Genomic DNA, 13,509 nt, shown 5'->3' with positions numbered 1-13,509 from the left:
AAACTTCGCTATAAACAGTTAAAACTTCGATTTTAATTCATAATTTTTCTAAAGTTTAGATAGCATATAAAGTGTTAATAATATTCTTAAGCAAAAAATTTGTATATGTGCAGTATATAACTACTATATATCATTCGTAATTTCTAAACTTTTAGACTAAGCGTAATTCATTTTCAAAGTTTAGCTTCTGTTTTATTAAAATTTTACATTTAACAACTGTTTTACAGATGGATTGGTCCAGTAAACTGTGCACACATGGACTGGTTTAATTAGGATGCATAAGGTAACGGATGTTAGCTTATGCCCCAAACTTGTAAAGAACAAACTGTGTTTAATAGTAGGGTTTAAACACTCGGGCTGATAGTCTTCTTCGATTCTTCTGCAAACAATTGGCGTCCTTTCGTTCCAAAAATTTCGAATTTGAACTCATCAGTGTACAGAAGCCAATTAAACATTTCTGGCGCCCAATCTTTGTGTTGTTTTGCATATTTAAGTCGTTTTTTTGATTGCCACACCGTAATAATAGTTTTCGAAAAGCAACACACCCTCTTAATCCCGATTTAAGTAGGTGCCGTCGAATAAAAGAAGTGCTGACATTTTTCCCAGTTGCTGTGTTAATGTATTTTGCCAGCTCGGTTGATGCTTTTTTTGTATTTCTTAAAGATAGAGTTTTTAAATATTTATTATCATGTTTTGTTAGCTTAGGAGGTCTACCACTTTTCTTTCTATCTTTAAGCGAGCTAGTTTCTCTGATTTCTGTAACAGCATTCTTTGAATATCCTGTTTTGGATGTAGTTGTTATGACACATCGTTTTAATAAATAAACAAACAAATCCCTCATGCTTCCTCATCAATTTTGTTTATTTATTCAAAATAATATATTCTTTCAACTTTTCTTATATATTATTAAACTTAAGTACACTTTAAAAAAATTACATGGGAAAAAAATTGTAAATACGTGTAATTATACAAGTGGTCTAAAACTTATTCACAGTAATGTATATATATATTTATATATATATATATATATATATATATATATATATATATATATATATATATATATATATATATATATATATATATATATATATATATATATTTAGAATTTAGATTTTAAATTTAATATTTAGAAAATATTTAAAATTTTAGAGATTTAAAAATTTGTACATAAAAAAAAAATTTTAATACTGTTTGCATTTAAATTTAAAAAAGCAATATCTGTTCTCTATTCATACTTTTTATATATTCATATCATATATGAATAGTTGCGAAAATCGCATATGAATAGTTGCAAAAAAAAAAAAATTATTGTCATGTGAAATTTATTTTGATGTAATTTTAGATTAAAGCAATGATTTGATCGGTAACTCTAGGGGCCGGTGACGCGGGTTTTGGAGTGGAGGGTGCAATGATCAATTTTTAAAAAAGCTCTCTAAATCTAGATATTTCTAGAAAAAAAAAAGTCCTTTAGATAAAAAGTGCGGGACCAGGGGGATCAGTTCCCAGTCCCCTCCCCCTCCCCTCAATGTCGTCGGCCCTTACTTTAACTAGTTTTGGCAACTTTTGATAAAAACAAAACTTAATGACGAGAATGTCAATAAAAAATAAATCTATGCATGGTGCAACTTTCATTAAGAAATTATTTTAGTTGTAAGGGCTTGATTAATTACGATGATTACGATGATTACGAGCAACCGTAACGCAGTGGTTAGAGTTCTAGCTCAGAACCCAGAGGTCCGAGGTTCGATGCCAGCTCTCGCCCGACAAGCGACATTGGTACGGAAGGAGGCGTGAACTTCTCGTTTAATGCTTTCCCGCGGTGCTCTGTGATAAGACCGTAAGGACTTCTGGGAGCACCTAAGTTAACTTCAAAAAAAAAAAAAAAATTAATCCTGATACGGGTCTCTATGCCATGTGGGTATAGAATCCCCTACACTCATACGCAGCTTAGAGATTTTAGGACATGACTCCCAGAAATATTTTTTGGAATTTAAAATTGCTGTTCGTGAGTTTTAAGGCTATTTCGGTAAAAAAAAAGAAGGTGGTTTATTGAAAAAGAAAGTGAGGAAAGCTTATAGCTGCCAAGATGTAGTGTTTTAATCATTCATATTCACTCATATGTAGCTTCAAAATTTTTAACAATCACTTTTAAAAGTATTTAATCAAAACTTTGTTAAAAATTTAAATGTTTGGCAAATTATCTTTCGTTGAGATTTTAACACTCCTTCGAAAGTTGTTGAACTTTAGATAATTAAGTCAATTAATGTAGACTTCTTTTGCCATTTAAAATTGTGAGTAACATTTGTTTAATAATAAAAATAGTAATAATAACATTAATAATAATAACAATAATAATAATATAATACTTATTCATTCATTAGTAATTGATGCTGCAACTGACTTATCTAGAGAGCATAGCTTTAAGTATATTGCGACAACCGATTCGATTGATTTTTGTTCATCCAACAGTCAAACCCTGCTTTGAAGATATATACTGAAGATGATTTGACTAGTTCCAAAGAAATTAAGTTCATAAATTTGCAGATCTATTGTAAAAGAAATCATGTCTATGTTAATTTTTTATTTATTTATAATAATTGAAACAGCCTCTTCTAATTTAATTAAACTCAAACACCAAATTAATTTAATCAACATGATAGTTCAGCACTGCACTCGATGGCTCAACACTGCACTCGTTCAACTACTTTACAATCACTTTTTCAGATATTAGCATTGAAAAATCTAAAAAAAAGCACGAGTAGAAGACGCATAAAGTCATTTAAAGACAGTCTAATTTTGCAAACAATTTTTTCAAACTTTCCACTTTTACCATATTTTATGCTATTGATATTAAATGGATTCGTTTTGTTGTTTAAAAAAACGTTGCAAGGAAGCATCTTTTTGTGCATTACTACAAATTTAAAGTATTGTCACTTGTTCGTTTGAATAATGAAATTCAATTTCTTTGGTGATTTGATGAAACTTCGTCTGAAATTACCTTGAATAAAATTTTAGTATCATTTTCTAACAATTTGCATTTAATCACTAATTTCATTGGTAGATCATTAATACAAGATAAACATCAAAGATCCAATAACAGAGCCCTGTGGCACGCTTAGAAACAATTTCAAATTATAAGGATTTGTTATGTACAGATGTCATAAAGCAAAGATAAAGATAAAAGAGATGCTCATGATGAAGCAATATTAAGGGCTGCGATGAAACTTGTGGAAGAGAAAATTTGACACAAGCCCTTTCGAATTCCAATAATCACCCAAAGCCGCTATGAATGATGGATAGAGTTTCTTTTATAATAGTTCGTTCAAATCTTGCTGTTCAAAATGTTTTCATAGTAAAACAAAAAATTATTGTAGTGACTTATATAATGAAAGCGTTAAAAAATATAAAAATACTGGCTTGTTATCTTGCATAGGCTAATGCAATAAAGTATACGAATTCATCGAGCTGCTATAAAATGGAAGGAGAATTTTTATTTTGTTTATTTATAAACGCTTAAGAAGTAAACTTTCGCTTCGTAAACTAGAATCTATGAGTTTATAGCAACCTTTGTAAAATTGTAATTTTATATTTGCTGTTGGTAGTTCTGAACATAAAGTGTTTTTTTGTTACGCATTCATTTTTAATTAAGAGAAGACTGACACAAAATTTACTGTGAAATGGAATCTTTTTTTCAACTTTAAGGTTTAAATGTTACTATACTCACTCACTCTCTTAAAATGCTAACTATATATAGGTTGTGATTGGTTTGAATAAACCCATATACGGGCTTATTCAAACCAATCACAAAACCTTTGAACCTACAGAAACAAATAACAGTACCAAAAACAAATAATTTTTAAAATGCTGTCTATAAAACCATTACCAAGTTGTTGTGTAGTTAAATTTTATAACAACCATGGAGCATCACTTGCTTGAGATGGTGAACCATTTTTTTTTAATTTCAATTTACCTCCCCAAGGCCATGAAGGCCACTATAGTCGAGGAGGCTACTTTTTTTGTAGTTATAACCCTCTCTCAACTCTATAACTCCAAAACACGAACCTTGACGAACAAGGTTGCTACACGGAGAAACAAGTTGTTTTTTTCAAAGAAACAAAGTCTTATTCAAGACCCTCTGTCTCATCTTGCTTACAGCAACAAAGTGGCTAAAAGTGGTGACTAATGAGCAAAAATATTTTCGCGGTTGACAGTTAGCAGGAAATGATTGCAGAAAGCTTTTGAGAAATGTTGAATTTGTTTGACAGTCGCTCAACCGTTGAATTAGTTCAACAGTAAGCCAAAAAGCATGTTTGCTTCTTGGCTTTTCTATTTATTAAAATACTCCGAAAATTTGATGCAGTAATTTAGGCCTGCTGCGTAAATGTTTTTGTACATAACCATTATTCAAAGATCGATATAATCTTTCTCATAAAATTTCCTTAAAACTTTTCTTAAAACTCTCAACCACAACCATCACCCTGAAAACAAATATATTTTTCCATGTTATTCAATTTATTGCTTTCATAACAGTTTAATCGGGATTTATTACTAGTAAGTAACTGAATCAAATCAGCTTCATGAGTGACAACAACAACAACAACAACAACAACAACAACAACAACAACAACAACAACAACAACAACAACAACAACAACAACAACTACAACAACAACAACAACAATAACAACAACAACAACAACAACAGCAGCAACCATGCATTTTAAAGATTTCGCTTAAGAAATTTTTTTTTTGCAATTTAGAGTTTATTATTTAAGCATTTCTTACAAGATCTTTTTATATTCAATCTTATTAAAGTATTTATAAAACATTTTAGATAAAAATAAAATGAAAATATTAAAAATAAAACATTTTGGATGAAACAGTGTTCATTTTTTGTTTGATGATTTCTCATAGCTCATTTTCAAAAATAGAATATTATGTTAAGAAGTGTTTATGAAATTGAAAAAAGTTCGTTTAGGTTTTCACTTAATTTTACTAATAATGGAAATTAATTCGTATTTTGCGATACTGTATGCACAATATACATTACGTTTAGAAGCTGTCAATATTTGGAATATTGATGAGACGCACTTGACTATTGTTCATATATATCCTAAGCTTTTAACACCGACTGGTATCAAAAAAGTTTAATTGTGATTGAATCTTTTAGAATATAAATAATATTAGTATAATCATTTTTAATTTTACTTTTAACAGTACATGTTTTGCTGTATATAAACAAAATATATATACTGATGAGCTTCACGTAGTAAATATCAGTTAAAAATAAAATTTTAAAAATTCAAATAATTCAAGGCGTTAATTTTTAGCCAAAAATCTTTTAGGGCGAATTGTTCGCGCGACTATTCAAACTAAAAGTCGTGTAAACTGAAATATATTTGCGTTTAGTTCAGTCTACAATAAAATATGCAGTTAAATAACCAAGGATCATGACTTAATTGTCAAAAGTTTAATGTTTTAATGTTTTAATATATTGAAATAGGAGCTATATTTTTTGTTCATGGAAAAATATATGCATTTTTACACATTCTTCGTATTATTTTAATCATAATAAGTCTACAAAAAGATGCTCGATAAACTACTATTACCTCTTCTATACATACAGTTTTACATTTGAAATTAATACTTGCATTAATATCTTTCTTTTTAGCTAGAGATTTTGAAAGTTAAGAAATATATCTTGAGATATCTTATTTTTTCTGGTAAAAATTGACATTTTTGATTTTCAAAAAGTCTTAAAACCTAAAATCTGTAACTAAATATAGACCTAACACACTAAGGACTATTTGCGGAATTTTTTTATAAATGAAATAAAAGATAAGTATGAGTTTATTTCTAATGTTTCTATGTTGACTAATTTTCAGAAAATTGGCAGCCATTTTTAAAAAATATTATTTTATTATTTGATTAAAAAACAAACTTTTTTTAAGACTTTAACTTGAATGTAAAAATATAAATGTTATACAATTTTTTATTTATTTGTCACTTAATATTTTAAGAATTTTATTAAAAATTTTATAGTTAATAAAATATATTTCATATTTATAAGTTGGTATAAATATATATATATAAAACAATGTAAAAAAATGTTTACAAATATCTTAACTTGCAACATGTGACTAGCTACACATCAGTGTTGTCCGTGTTTAACCGAGAAATGCATTCAGATCATTTTATAAAGTAAGCTTATGTTTATTCTACATAATTGTGTTATTAGGATATTTAAACACACTAAATATTACTTTTTATTTTATTTGGCTGAGGTAAGCAGGCTTTGTGAGAAAAAAAAAATGCTTGAAAGTTTTTGAAGTTCCAAGTTTTATCTTTTTATTATTAGATCTTCATAATTGTTTATATTAATTATTATTTTTACTTTTATATTTTTGTTTTATTTTCTGTTTTTTTTTTTATATTCATGAATATCAAAGTTATGTTCATTAAATTTTAAAATTGTCTGGATTTTATTCTGGATTCTTTTTTTTTTGTATACTTGTATTGTAACTTCATTAAATATTTTTATGAAGGATAAATTTTTTACTTGGTTAAATATTATTAACTTATTATTAAGTTGATAAACAAGTTTATTATTGATTACAACAGTTTTATTATTGAAAGATCTCCAGAAATGTAAAGACTGGTACTACTGTGAATAAAATGTATAAACAGCTTCAAAAAAGTATTTTAGGAATTATAATTGGTATATTCAAACGACTATTTGAATATGTTACATTATAAAAGTAATGAACTGAAGTGTTCACAAATTTTCTATTTTTATAGATTTAAATGTTTTATATTAATAATTTTTCATACAAATAATGGTGTATATCTTAAAAAAACTTTCTCTCATTTATATTTATTAATATCCATTTAAATGTTGCCTGTTCAAAAACAAAAATAATGTGTAGTTTGTTTTTCAAAGTTGATAAACATCTGATACAAGGTATCAGATATACTTTGTATGAGGTTATAGTAATCTGATACAAGGTATCAGATTATTAAAGACCTTGATGTTTGTGTTAAGATTATCTAAGTAAAGCCATGATCCAATTAGGGATGACAAGTCCCAAAAGGACATCGGATTTGTATGTCACAAAAAGATTACTTCAAGTATTGTGAATTTCAAAATAGGTATCACAGATGTAATGACTTGCAAAGCTGCTCAGTTTTATGGCTTTTTATTAAAAAATTTGTGCTGGCAAACACTAAAAAGAAAGTACAAGCAACAAATTTTTGGTTTCAATTTATTTCTGAAAATCCTTTTGCATTTTGATTATATCTCGATTTCAGAATTTATATTTGTTGAAATTAATTGATATATTTTTTTAGACTTAGATTTTATTTATATCATTTCAAGATTTTTCATATAAACCTCATAAAAAAGATAAAATATTCAAAATATGAGAATAATTTATTTCTTTTAGTTTTATAATTATTACCTGTTATAAAAATATCAATAAGATGACACCTTTCTTAATGTTATGCTTTTTATTTTTTTATAAATTTAGGTGTAGATATATACAGTTGTGGCCAAAAGTCTGTTGTATTTGTGTTTTTTCATAAAGTTCAAAGTTTAAATGGACACAGTGTCTGTAACACATCTTATAGTTTATCAAAACATTGTTTAAAATTACATAACAGTAATATAGTTCAGTTTTACATATCACTAATATCTGCTACACTGTCCCTTATTCTTAATTACTTCAGCAATTCTTGCAGGCATAGAATTAACAAGATTTTTACAAACATCAACAGTTATGTCTGTGCACCACACACGTGTAATGATGGCACGAAGATCATCTAAATTTGATGGTTTTTCTTTGTCAATCTTTAGTTTCATTATATGCCACAAGTTTTCAATGGGGTTAAGGTCTGGGCTCTGCCCCGGCCAAGGACCTAGAACCTTAACCCCATGATCCCGAAGCCAGTTTTTCACTTAAGCTGCTTGATGACAGGGAGCACCGTCATGCATAAACAGTTTGCAGTTGTGAGTCTGCATAACTGTCAAAAGCTTTTCATCTAGTATAGTAATATATTTCTTTACATTTATAGTGGTATTTTGTGGAAGAAAGTAGAGGGAGCCTCGGCCAGATGCTGAGAAGCTGCCCCATACCAATAAGTATGCTGAATGTTTAACAGTTCGTATGCAAAACCTTGAATCAAATCTTTTATTGGCAGGACGGCGAACATATCTTGGTGCTGCAGAAAACAATTTTATGTTACATTCGTCACTAAACATTACTTCATTCCACATTTCACTAGTGTAATGTTTGAATTTCCTGCAAAAAAGTAATCTATCATGAACGTTCTTCTTCGACAACAGCGGTTTTTGTGCAGGTCGGTACGCTTTTAGATTAAAATTGTCACTTAAACGTTGTCGAATGGCTCTTGCACTAACTCTGTGTGGCAGTTGACTTGCTACGGCAGAGAATGATATCATTGGATTCTTCAACACGTGTCGTTTTATCGCTCAATCTGTTGCAGGAGTTGTAACCTTAGGGCGTCCGGTTTGACGTTTTGATTTCACATCACCTGTCTCTTGCCAACTTTTATTGTCAATGAAACAACTTGCTGGGAAACAATAAGATGTTGTGCCACAGCTGCTTGTGTTAAACCCGAGTTAACTAATGCAACAATCTGACCACGTTTTTTAGGTGAAAGTTCCATTTTCGGTATAAAATTATTGATCTAAAGTAAACAAAGAACACAACATAAACAAATAAGAAATGAAACTATTTCATTTTTTAAAATAAGAGATTATCTCAATTAGTTCAATCAATAAAATCAACAACTTTTTGGTTCATTTCTAGGCTTTCAACAAACTAAAAACAGCAAAATGACGCAAAATGCAGTTATATTTGAGCATACAACAGACTTTTGGCCACAACTGTATAGTAGTTCTATTGGTTTAAGATTAAGTTATTATATTGGTTTAAAAATAAATTGTTCCATTGGTTTAAGATTAAGTTAAGGTTAGCTATTTAATCCACAACATATCTAAAGCTAGGCTGTTCAACAAGCTATGCAAATTACAGTCTGTGTGTAGATTTATGAAATAGAATTTACAAATTGAATGAAAATAGAATACAGTGCGTTTCATAATTATAGCCGCATCCCCCATTTCTCTTAGTCCATGTTTTCCACAATGAATAAACAAATAGTATTAATGCTACTTCTTATGGATAAGTAAGAGTAGAAAAAGTACATGTTATAATCATTTTTGTTTTACTTACAGCCAGCTATGGCCTAAAATCGATTTTACGTGCGTTTCATAATTATAACCGCAGTACGACCTATAACCATGAAGAAGGAAAACTAAGGTGCAGGTTTTTTTTCTAATAACCAATATAGCCACCACTGTTCTTAATAACCTCAAAAATGCGATTCGGTGTGCTTCTGATCAGATTCTCAAGCAACTGGACTTCAATTTCATCCCAAGCTTTCAAAATCGCCATTTTTAGTTTAGGCAAGGTCTGAAACTGGCGATTATTCGCATACACACGTTGTACAAGCACTCCCCATAAATTCTCAATAGGACTTAAGTTGGGTGAACACGCGGGCCACTGTAAAAGTGGAATATTTTTCTCAATCAACCACGCTGTAGTGCTTTTGCTGGCATGAACACTTGCATTGTCTTGTTGAAAAGTCAAACGACGGCGTGGAAAATGTTGGATGAAAGGTAGAAGATTATTCTGAAGTACCAGTTGGTGTTCTTCACTGTTCATTTTTGTTGAAGGAAAAACGCCAGTTGCAGTTTAGAGTGAACACAGAAAGCCCCCCATACCATTAGACTAGCACCACCAAAATTCCGTTTCGAGAAGAAATGTGGCTCTTTTTGGAGGTCTCTCCAGTAGTGAGTTGTTCCATCTGGTCCATCCAGATTGAACTTTTTTTCATCACTAAAGATGACCTGATGTAGAAAAGTGAAAATAAAAACACCTTAATTCTTTAAATATAATTATTACTACCGAGTTTAAAAATTCACTACCTTGGTCCAGTCAAGAGACATATTGTTCCGACCAAAATCCAATCTCACCTCGTTATGGCGTGGCAGCAGACGTGGCACAGGTAGCATTTTTTCTCGAACAATGTGTGGAGCATGTTGTATGGTCCTCCAAATCGTACATTTTGACACATTCAGGTCTAATTCTCGTTTAACCTTGAGACAACTCTTGTTAGAATTCGAAACAGCTTGAATAATTTTGCGCTGGGTACGGTCACGGAGTCTTTTTGGACGTCCAGTATGCTCCAGTTTGGCAGTAAGTAGCTGGACTAGCTAAGTAATTTCGTACTACGCAATCTGAACGTCCAATTAGTCGAGCAATTTCACGTTTGGGTTCTCCCTTTTTATGTAGAATTTGTATTTGGGCTTTTTCAGCTTCAGTTAATGTTTTCCAGCGAGGCATATTGCTACAATGAGCAAATAAATAAATGAATTAGGTAAGGAATAGTAATATATAATAAAAAAGTCATTACAGCATTAATAACACACATATTTAAAGTTAACTTACATTTTAAATAAAAGTAATCACAAGCGCGGTTATAATTATGAAATGCCCGCAAAATTGATTTTGCGCTATTGCGTCCACTAACTAAAACAAAAATAATTATTGCACCTACATTTTAATTTCTTTTACCTACATATTTAAAATAATATGAGTAATATTTATTTAATTATTGTATTATATATAGATCTCAAGAAATTATGTGTGCGGCTATAATTATGAAACGCACTGTATGTATGATAAATTGATAGGACAGTAGTCATTTTTTATATTTATATTTTAGGTATTGGCAGTTTCTACTTGACGACTTACTTTCCTACAACGAAATCAAAAGAACCTTCAACTACAAACCATTTTAAAATAATTTTTATAGCAGCATTTTCTGAGAAGAATTTTCCCTTCATTTTATTTACTAATTAGATTACTTATATTTCATAATTTCTTTATATTATTTTTGGAGATTAATTATATTTCATAATTTTTTTTATATTATTTTTGGTTTAATTTTAGTGGTTTACAAAATTTTAAGTTTAAAAAATTATTTTACATATAGATTTTTAGTTTTCTAATAATTAATTTTTATTCAGAAGTACAATTATATTTGGAGTGTCCAATTTTTGTAATATTTTTTCTGCAAATATCAATTTGATATTATTTTATCAATGTGAAAGTATAATCTCAAGATATGATTTAAAAAATAGTAGGATGAGGTACATAAACATATGCTTTGTTTTCTTATAAATAAAATTCAAGTTTAGCGCAAAATGTCTGTACCGATAGAAACCACTTGCAAAAACCTTTGATATTGATTGGTCTATAAAAGTTTTACTGGTATTTTTACATGGTTTAATTTTAGTGGTTTACAAAATTTTAAGTTTAAAAAATTATTTTACATATAGATTTTTAGTTTTCTAATAATTAATTTCCTCTTACTATGACTATGAAGTGTGAAATCGCGCAAACTAACAATCGGGAGATTTTTGAACAAAAATTAACGCCGTGTATGGGTGATGCAATACCAGATCAATCTTTTCAAGGTCAATGTTTATGTACCTCATACTACATAAAGCTCCTTAGTATAATAAAATTTTGTCAAAAAGTTTATATTAATTATTTATATTAAAAATATATAACTAATACAATAAACTACTGATAAGCTATTTTAAAATTTAAATACTCAAAGATTTATAAAAATATACAAGGATTTAATAATTAAAACATTTAAAAATAAATCATTACAAATATATTAATTAATTAGTATCTAGTAAGATTAATAAGTAAAATTTATTTGAATAAATTTCCGAGTTTTTCGGAATTATTATTCTGCAAGATTAATGTTTTTTGCTTGAAATGAAATGAGTATAATGAGTTTACCTTTGCCTTATCTTATTAAAAAGAGTTTTTTTGGTTCTTGAATTTCTATCAAATATTTTGTATATTTATTTAATTTCATTGACTGTTTGAGTTCGATTGATTTGCTCTTAAAAAATACTTTTTATCCAGAATTTTATCAAAATTACAAATAAAATCATTGACAAAAAATCTAAATTGATTATTAATATTAAATGAAATACCATTTACATGAAAATTAGGTATTGGTAAATGTATATATTTTTATACTATTAATTAATTATATGCTAAATATATATATTACTTAATAGTTACTTATTTTAATGTCTGTATTTAGAAATCAGTTCTGATTTTTTTTTAACTAAGTGGATACTTGTTTAATTTTTTTCTTCTTGCAAACAACATTCATTTTTTAAATACATGAATCATATTTATTAACACATTATTGTGACCTGGTTTTTTTTTAATTTTAATTTCAATTTTTTTTTTATATTTATAACATTCATTATCTATTCAATTTTTTTCACTTTTAGAAAAAGAAAAATTTTTTAACTTTTTTTTGATATTTGTTGTAACATTTCTGCTCAACATGGGGAGAGGGGGTGTTGAACTAAACTCTATTTCTCTTTTGCTTTTTTTCCTTCAACTTTTAACTCGAGTTTTTATAGCCGCCTTTTTTTAAACACTAAAAGAGTTTAAATTAATTTTATTAAAAGAGCTCTGATTTAGCCTATTGTTAATTGAAGTAATATTATGACTCGTCATTAAGTTTCACATGATTTTTCAACAACAACAAAAAATAAAACAATGAAAGAAAATTATAAAAAGAGCATTAAAAGTGAATGTATAGTAGCAAAGGAACTATTTCAGCAATTTTATTGTTTATGCATTTATTTTAAAGAGATATTTCAAGTCAAAGTATTTTTGCTTCAAGAGACTCTTTGATTTGTTCCTGAAATGTTCCAAAGAGATCTTTTGCAGTAATATTTTTAGAAGTAAATTTAGAAAACTATTTCCATAAAAATAGTCCAAGATATTGGATTTGATAAGAACTTACCCTTAAACTAGTTCTTGTAAAAACAAAATTATTTGTTGAAAATTGAGTAAGGTATTTGTGATAGGAGAAAGCCTATGCTTTATTTAAATATGAAGAGCTGAACTTGGTTTAATGACATTTCACGTTTTTTGAGTTTGTTATTGGTTTTTTTCAGCAATTTTGCTTGATAAAAATTTTGCAATGTTTTTTGCTTTTCAAATGAGTTTTTAGAGTTTTTTTTTCATTTTTATTGTTTTTTTAAATATTTTTCATAAAGTTTTTATTTTTATTTGATGATTTAAGTACATTCCTAATCATCCAGGGGGTTTACAAGATACTTAAATTTTATAATTATTTTATAAACAGGAAATGCTCTATCATACTGTTTACAGATTAAGCTAAAAATTGTTCATAGGCAGCATTTCCTAATTGAGATTGTAAAATAAGGTTGCAATCATCATTTTTTGTCAATCGAGCTCTAAAATAAAGTAAGGAGTTTTTTTTGATTGCACAGAACAGGGGAGGAGTGTTAAAGACAGCAAGAACGTACGCGGTTAGACTATCTCTCCTTTTCTATCTCTCATAAGATTTAATTTT

At 28.4% G+C, this 13,509-nt stretch overlaps 1 long non-coding RNA gene across 1 annotated transcript; it reads left to right on the top strand.

Annotated features, from left to right (window-relative positions):
- The first annotated feature begins 6,049 nt into the window (after positions 1-6,049).
- LOC136085020 (uncharacterized) lies at positions 6,050-11,425 on the top strand. The gene is made up of 2 exons (XR_010641008.1): positions 6,050-6,204; positions 10,810-11,425. It is a non-coding gene; the product is annotated as an uncharacterized LOC136085020 (long non-coding RNA).
- The last annotated feature ends 2,084 nt before the right edge of the window (positions 11,426-13,509 follow it).

This window comes from Hydra vulgaris, chromosome 09 (assembly GCF_038396675.1).
Source record: "Hydra vulgaris chromosome 09, alternate assembly HydraT2T_AEP".
Taxonomy (NCBI): Eukaryota; Metazoa; Cnidaria; class Hydrozoa; order Anthoathecata; family Hydridae; genus Hydra; species Hydra vulgaris.
This window is presented reverse-complemented; position numbering and strand designations above follow the sequence as displayed.